This window comes from Mastomys coucha, unplaced genomic scaffold (genome assembly GCF_008632895.1).
Source record: "Mastomys coucha isolate ucsf_1 unplaced genomic scaffold, UCSF_Mcou_1 pScaffold7, whole genome shotgun sequence".
NCBI classification, from domain to species: domain Eukaryota; kingdom Metazoa; phylum Chordata; class Mammalia; order Rodentia; family Muridae; genus Mastomys; species Mastomys coucha.
In genome coordinates this window covers 59,440,898-59,449,271 of record NW_022196913.1, presented here as the reverse complement: position 1 = coordinate 59,449,271, position 8,374 = coordinate 59,440,898, and the positions used below count along the sequence as shown (strand labels likewise).

The following is an 8,374-nucleotide window of genomic DNA, read 5'->3' as shown; positions in this document are numbered from 1 at the left end:
GCCTGCCTGCCTGTCTATCTATCTGTCTATGTATCTATGTATCTATCTATCTATCTATCTATCTATGTATCTATCTATCTATCTATCATCTATCTATCTATCTATCTATCTATCTATCTATCTATCTATCTATCTATCTATCATCTGTTTTGTCTATGTCTATGTATCACATGCATGTAGTGCCGCCTGAGGCCAGAAGAGGGTGTCAGATCCCTGTAACTGGCATTATAAGTGGTTGTGAGCCACCATGTGGGTGCTGGGATAAACCTGGGTCCGCTGGAAGAGCAACCAGTGCTCTTAACCAATGAGCCATCTCTCTAGTGCCCTATACTTTTTTTTTTCTTGAGAATTCATGGCAAAGAATATGCAAACAACTCTTCATTCAGCTCCCTTTATTTCCCAGCCGTCCTTCCCCAATCTCAAAAACGCTCAGAAGAGGAGCCCTGATTCAGTGTGAACACTAGAGGATCTGTGCCTACCACATCCATCACTCCCTTGAGCCACACCCTTGCCATGCATGCTTCCGTGCACACATGGCTCATTCATAAATCTCCCAGCATGCGCAGCAGCCACTCCCTCTAATGCGTATGCGCACACGCCTGCGCCGAAGCTTCCTTCTCAAACCGCTACTGGACACTTCTCACCTGGGATTGAATGAGATTTTATTTCCTCCAAACAAATTATTGGGTCAGTGAGATTGTTCCATGGGTAAGGTGCTCACTGTAGGCCTGAGTTCAATCCCTAGGGCCTATATAAAATTCGTATAAGAACATCATTCAATTCCTGGGAGAAGCAGGAGGTTGAAGAGGGGAGTGAAGGAAGGTCCCACTATGACCAAGTCGGCTGTCTGCCTTGCTATTCTCCCAGTTCCTGATACCAAGATGGGGAACCTACTGTACCGTGAGCTTTTGGGGTGTGGTATGGCTCTCCTTTTTATGTTGGAAAACAGGTCATTTGTTTATCCTCTGCCACCGAGTTTATTTCCTGAGCTCGATTGGGCAAATTTATACACATTAATGTGTGTGTGTGTGTGTGTGTGTGTGTGTGTGTGTGTGTGTAGCTGGATCTTCCAACACAAGTCTCTGCAGATGCCAGACAAGTGCTCTATCACTGAGCTACCCGCCCCCCCAACCCACATATTCCCCTTTAGTTCTTAGGTGTGTGTCCGCATCAAATCTGGCACAGAAAGCACCACCCTGCAGCATTAACTTCATTCTTCACACTGTCCTGGGAGGTGTTTGTCACAGACACCCAGCCCTTTCTACAGATGAGGATCTAAGGCTCCAGACTCCCAGGGTCACGTGGCAATGGAACAGACCTGAAGCCTCGGATGCAGGTCACGTGGCAGTGGGACAGACCTGAAGCCTTGGATGCAGGTCACGTGGCAATGCGACAGACCTGAAGCCTTGGATGCAGGTCACGTGGCAGTGGGACAGACCTGAAGCCTCGGATGCAGGTTTACAGGCAAATCCAGCCCGAAGCTCAACAACCAAGATGTGACTGAGGAGTTTCTATTTCAACTGAAACAATGTGGATTTCTTCTACCGGGTCTTAATTTCTTTTTAAAGCAGCGCAGCTCTTATTTAACAAGTTGCTAGTCAGTTTCCTGGTGTTCTCCCCGTGGTAAGTGTTCAGGATGTGTTGTCCTAGGCTTTGTCTTCCCAAGAGCACAGTGAACCAAAAGCAGACCTTCACCTTTCCAGCCCATATTCTACAGAATTGCACTGACTATAGGAGGTGCCCGCAAAGGGTCAACAGGGAGTCAGGTTGTTGTTGTTATATATTTTTTTGGCTCTAGCATGTTGTGAACACACCCTTATATAAGCAGTCAGGTGACTACAAGGGAATGAGTCACAAAGGGCAGATCTTCACAGCTCTTTAGCTGCCCCCCACTAGCCCATCAGAGTTTGGTTAGAGTTAGGAAAGCCAAGTGTGGAATCTATGTAGTGAGCTCCTGAGCCCTTCCCCTAGCTCTCCCTGAATCTGCTTCTCGTAGCTATGTCCTATTTGCCTGCACTCAGACAGGAAAGCCCCGTCCCTTGAACACCAAGGGGAAAGTGTGTGCTTCGGACATTGACTTTTCCTATGGATGTGTAAGCGCCGTGCTTGGTGTCTGGTCTCCCAGAAGACACTGGGAGCTGTGCCTTCTCTTCCGGGTTGGTCCCAACTACCCTGGTCTAAGGGAAGCCTGCCTCGAGAGGCTGGGGTCCATAAGGACATTCATGCTTTTCTTCTCAAGCTCATTCTTAAGCCTACCCTGGCAACCTTGCCTCACCCCCACATCCAATCTGCTCCTAACCTGGCCCTTGTCCACCCTGGACCTGTGAGATACAACAGACAATAGAAAACAGAATCCACTCACACACACATGAGACAAAAAAAAAAATATGAAAATGAAACGTAAATAAATATGGCTGCTGAGGACCTAATTCTGATAAGCGGATTTTCAAAATTAGCCATTTGCGAGAGTAGATGAAATGCATTTAATGTGGTGGGTGGAAGGAAGCCGATTAAGATGCACTATGAACCCCCCCTTTCTGCAGATTCGGGGAGAAGGCACAACAGGCCCCCTTCGCACCGAGTGAGTGAGTGTTTGCCGGATAAATGCTGAATGCCTTTTAAGAGCACTAATTTGCTGCTGTCGTGCTGGCAAACAGGCCTCCTGGAAAGGGGCTGTTTGCTACCGTCCTTACAAAAGGCGGCCCAACAGGACTGGGGAAACGATAGCCATGGGGGGAGGGGCGGAATGGTGGTGGGATGGCCGGGCCTGCTGCAGAGGTTCCAGTTCCCACTCAAGGGGGTGAGAACTCACTTCTCTTCTGGGATACAGGAAAAGCCCTGTGGATAGAAGAACCTGGCTCCCTACACCTTCCCCAGCCACCCTTCGTGACCCTGCCCCTCCGAAAGGCGAATGCTGATCCCAGAATACCTTGCGGCTCCCTCCATGGCAACAGAAGGCTTCCCTCCCGCACTGCCTCTGCATCCTTCCTTCCCACTCCTTTCAGCCCATTCCTGTCCCCTGAGCCAAGCCTCTAGAGAGGGCTGGCAGACCTTTCAGGCACATGGCTGGTCAATCCATCCCTGGAGGCGGGCGGGAGCACTAAGCCTCCCTCCTACTGGAAGATCCCAAATGCCTGGGCTCTGCCCTTCTCTGGGTCACCTCATCTGAGGACCTTGGAGTGCTGCAAAGCCGAGCCCGTATTTTAGGTTTGAGGAAACAAAGAGTGCGTTGGACTGTCACACGGCACCATGTACAGAGAGATCCCAGAGTTCTAGGGCACATCCTGACATCTAGGTGTCCTGGTCCCTGTGGGAACCCAAGTCTCCATGTGACTGAAGCGTCCCACTCAGCACTGTGGAGCTGTCACAGGCAAGAAGTCAAAGAGAACGCTCACCCGGCATTAACTTGGACCCTGGGATTGTGTCAGTTTACTCCCATTCCATTCTTCCAGCTTAGATGCTTTCCGACATGGCTAGAAATAAACCCCAGAGGCCCTGCACTGGCTACCTGCTGCCGACCTCATCCCTAACACTCTCTCTTCCCCTAACGCTCCTGTCCCATCAGCCACCTTTCTGTTTCCTTACAATCTCCGCCTGTACCTCAGGGCCTTTGCACGTATTGCTCCTTCTGCCTAGGCTGTATACTACCTCAGTTGTGGCATTCAGGTTAACAGCTCAAATGCCGCCGCCTTGTCAGGGAGGCAGCCCCTCCCCTCTGCATCATCTCTGCCACAGCGGCTGTGTTTTCCGCCTTTACAGCTGCTGTCTCTTCACTAATTTGTTTGTAATTTTATTGTCTGTGTCCTGCCCCTGGAAAGCAGGAATCTTCCCACCAGGGAGACAGCTTTGTCCCAATATTGAGAACGGATGTACCCAGGGTCACATCTGTGTGAAGTGGTCAAGCCCAGCTTGGAGCCTTACGTGCTTGCTGCGGGGCCTTTTCACCGCCGCAGATGCCACTGCCCAGTTCATAGCGTCAGCTGCCAAGGCAGGGAGGGCAGTCTTCCCTCTGTGGCGGCTCCCATCAAGCTGCTCTGTGGGTGGGGCTAAGGCAAGACGCTGCCTACTTCCTGGTAAACGAGGTTCAGAGGAGACTGACAGGGGAAGTTCCTCTGCTTCTCTCTTACTCACTGAGGTGGACGTGTGGGACCTCGGCATTATAGCTAGGTGGTCTGCACGGGGGAGGAGGCCCTGACAGAGACTCTCTCCTCAGAAGCTTGGTGTGCCAGTATAAGGTGACAGCTCTGTCCCCAGGCACCAGACCTACCGAAGTCACTCTTTCCCAGGTGACTCTGACTGGGCAGGGAGAAGGTGAGGCCCAGAGTTTGCTTGTCTAAAAAGCACCCATGTGCCTCAGGGCTTTCCAGAGTGTCGAGGATTCATTCAGCAGAATGTCCTGGGCTGGTCAGAGAGCCCCCGGATGATACTCTCTCCAGAGCTATCTCCACCACCCAGTGGCTTTCCTATCCCCCTAGTGAGGAGCAATGCTTGTCCACATTGGCTGCCACCCTCCAGTGGCATTTGAAAAGCTTCTGGGTAGCGCCCCCCCTCCCGGGAGGACTGGAGAAGGAAGGGTGTATGTATGGTCCCCTTCTTTCAGGCAGCCCCCTCCCCTGGTCACCTGCTTTGGAAGTCAGAAATACAGTGAACATCTTCCTTACACCCAGCTATAGAACCAGCACAGAGCAAGGGCTGTCTTTCAAGGCCCCTGGAACTGTCGTCAACACAAGCTAACCCCGGAGGGGCCGGGGAGTGGCTGGCCAAGGGGGAGACTCTCAAGTACGGGAGCTCATTTTCTTGAGACCCAAGGTCTGTGTGTATGAGGCTGAAGGAAGGCTCAGGCAAGGGCAGGGTAAGGAAGGCTCATCTCGGTGGAGGAGCCACTGAGGGCCACAGCCATCTATGACGCTGAAGATCGTCTGGGGTTCCTGCTGACCCAGACTGGCTTCTGAAGCATTAAACGTCTCGGGTGAGCACTGGCTGTCCTTTGGGCTCCAGCAGCTCCAGCTCAGTCTCAGTCCCAGCCATTGCCCTCACCTAAGGGCCCCAGGATCATTTGGACTTGCTCTAACCCTATGGCTGGCCACAGCCTGACGGCCCATGAGTTGTTGAGGATTGTGACTGTCCCCTGAGTCTCTGGTACAGATATGTCTTGGAGGTCTCCTCAAGCAACAGAAGAACCCCCTGTCCTACAGACACTGTCCCCTGGCTTCTCCATAGACAAGACAGGCTTCTTCCTGCCTCTCAGGACTGCGTCTGAGGCCTCTGGGCTCACAGGGCCCGCGGCTCTGCCTGTGAGGACTCTCAGTTCCTTCTGGCTGTGAGAAGGCCTGTGAGAAGGCTGGACCGCAGCCCCAGCACCACTGATGCCCTTCCTTTCCCAGTGACCAATATTTTGAGGTTAGTCTTCTGTTCTGAACGAGAGCGAGAGCGAAACTCATTAAGCTTTCCATCAGGGACGTGTTTTCATGTGTATTTGCAGATCATCAGCCTGGGGGTCTCTGCAGTTTATTACTGGAGTCCCCCCCCCCCACACTTTGTCACTAAGGAGATCATTTTCTGAATCTGGTGGCCCATGCTGGGGAAAGCCTGGGCCTCCCACATGGTCCTCAGACTGGCCTTCCCTGCTCACACCTGCTCACACATGGGGGAGAAGGGAATTCTGGGCCCAATTCCAGATGGCTTAGCAAACCACATGGGAAGAAGGAGGTGGGTGGGGGAGAATGGGGGGGGGAGAGGAGTCAGCGAATGCTGAGGGAGACAAATCCGAGGCCAATTACCCGTGGCAACCTTGTCGTCCCCCGCCTCCCAAGGAGGGGAGATAACTGGGGAAAAATAAGAAAATAATATCAAGGCAGCCCCATGCCGAGAGATTGGAACCCAGCTGGTTGGGAATTAGCTGCTAGGGGTTGGAAGGGAGGCAGAAAGCAGGCCTGGACAGGAAGGTGGGCAGAGGGTCTGTGGTGTTAAACAGGCACAAAAATGGAGGGCAGTGCCGTAGGAAAAAGGAGAGGGAACATCTGCCCACCCCTCACAGCCACCCTTTAGCCCTGCCTACACTGCATGCTGGGTAATAAGGCCCAGGTCTCACAGGCCACCCCTTTTATCCCTACCTGCACTGCCTGCTGGGTAATGAGGCCCAGGTCTCACAGGCCACCCCTTAGCCCTACCTGCACTGCCTGCTGGGTAATGAGGCCCGGGTCTGCTCTCTCCTGCGAGAACATCTTTTTGTCCTTGAGCAGGTGGTGACAGAGAGAAACAGACTCTGAGAGGGAAGGGAAGTAGCCCAGGGTCACTGGGAGAATTAATATCATAATTGAGAATAACAACTAGACCTTCTATTTACCAGATGAAATACCACCGGGGGATTGCTGAGAGAGATGGGAAAAACGGAATCTGAAATCGTTTTTCACTTCTCTGCAAATGCCGCTGGTGTGGGACTTCCGCCCCCTCCCCGCGCCCCTGGAGATGTCATGGCTGAGCTGTCTTTCACCTGTCCGTGCAGATTGCTAAGACTCTGGGTCTCCCTCAGTCCTGCCATTCCAGGAAGCATCTCAGAGCAGAACTCAGGACGGGTTCTGCAGAATCATCAGAGGAGGGACCAATGTGAACATCCCCTGAGGTCTCCAGAGGACAGGTGTGCACCTGACAGATGACAGCCACATGACACTCCCTGCCATGAACAGCAGCTGTAAGCTCAGTGACAGCTGGAGCCGAAGGCTCAAACCCCAGCCGTGTCTATCCTGGACCCTTCGGCAAAATGCTCTCTACTTTTGAAGCCCTGGGTTTTCATCTCTAAACTGAGAGTCTCTCGAGGTAGAGGTTGGGAGTGGGGAGCCATGCGCCAGGAGACACTGATCACACTCAACGGTTACACTGGGAGGGTTTTAGGGCAACTTGTGGGAGAACTTTCAAGAGCTATGAAATTAATTGGAGAGTGTTAACTGCAGAAGCGGGGGAACAGAAGAAAATTACCTCCGAAGAATTACAGTGAAGCAATTAGCATGGGAAGGAAATGCTGTCTAGGACGAGGACACATGCAAATGGCCAAGGCACAGAGGTGCGGAAGGAGGAACACAGGCATCGATCACTGATCGGTCCATTGATCAGTGGATCGATGAGGGGCTCAGCCAAAGGGTATCCCAGCTGCACGATGCCGCCAGGAGTGTGATACTGAAGAGTTCTGCCCAGTCGGGGAGGTGGGAAACTGAGTCTGGGGAAGTATGCAGTCAAGAGCCACAGTAAGATCAGAATTTCCTATCGCAGGGCAGGTGGGTGGCTTTTGGTGATCTGCGTTTTACTGGTTTTGGGATCTTGGGTACACCATGGTGGAGATTAGTGACAACAAATGCTAAGGTCTTTTCCAAGCCTCAAATTCAGGGTTCTGGGTGCTTTGGAGCATCCATGACAGGGGTAAGGCTGGGGAGAGACCAGCAGACCAGCAGCCACTGTCCAGGGAAGGTGAGGCTGGGGAGAAGGTGAGGCAGGGGAGACCAGCAGCCGCTGTCCAGGGAGGGTGAGGCAGAGTTTCGAACAGACCATGAAGTAGCGGGGAGTCCTTGGTGGACAGCAGGTAACTCCCTCCTCCTAGGTGTTCGTCCACTAGACGAACACCTTCCACTTGCGAAGGCGATGGAGGTGAGATGCTGGCAAGCCTGTGGGGCGGGTTCGGCCACCATTCTGATGGAGTGGGCGTGGCCTTGTTGGAGTTGGTGTGTCACAGTAGGCGCGGCGCTGTTTGATTTAGACCTGGCCTTGTTGCAGTAGGTATGGCCTGCTAAAACGGAGTTTGCTTCCTATCTAGGGTGGCCTCGCCCTGAGCCTCTGCTGTCTTGAGACTTCAACAGAGTTGAGGCTTCTCCCCCACCTCACTGAGCCCTTAGACTGAGCCAAGACAGATGACATTGAGGGGCACAGGGACCCCCACATCCTAATAATCAGTGTCAGAAACTCAGGGTGGAAAAAAAAAGGCAGTTTATTTTATGATCGGGCTCCAAACCAGACAAAATGGAAGATGAACCAGGTGTAAAAGCAGTCATTTTTTTTAATTGATTTTATTTTTGAGTAATATATGTATGTATTCGTCTCTGTGTAGATATGTACATGAGAGTACAGCCCCCACTGAGTCCAGAAGACGGTGACAGAGTCCCCGGGAGCTAGAATTACAGTAGGTTGTGAGACAACAGGTGTGGGTGTTAGGAACTGAACTCAGGTCCTATGCAAGAGTAATTCACACCCATAATTGCTATGCCATCTCTCCAGCCCGAAACAGTCCTCCTCGTAGGCCTGAATGCAGAGTCACTCCTTCTCCTCAGCTTTGACTGGGTGTCGGGGGGGTACAACTTTTCCGCATAGCACCAAGGTTTTATACTAC

General features: G+C 52.3%; 1 long non-coding RNA gene across 1 annotated transcript; it reads left to right on the top strand.

The window, feature by feature from the left end:
- The first annotated feature begins 338 nt into the window (after positions 1-338).
- On the top strand, positions 339-1,544 carry LOC116082211. Its single transcript, XR_004115211.1, has 2 exons — positions 339-900; positions 1,151-1,544. It is a non-coding gene; the product is annotated as an uncharacterized LOC116082211 (long non-coding RNA).
- Positions 1,545-8,374: the final 6,830 nt, after the last annotated feature.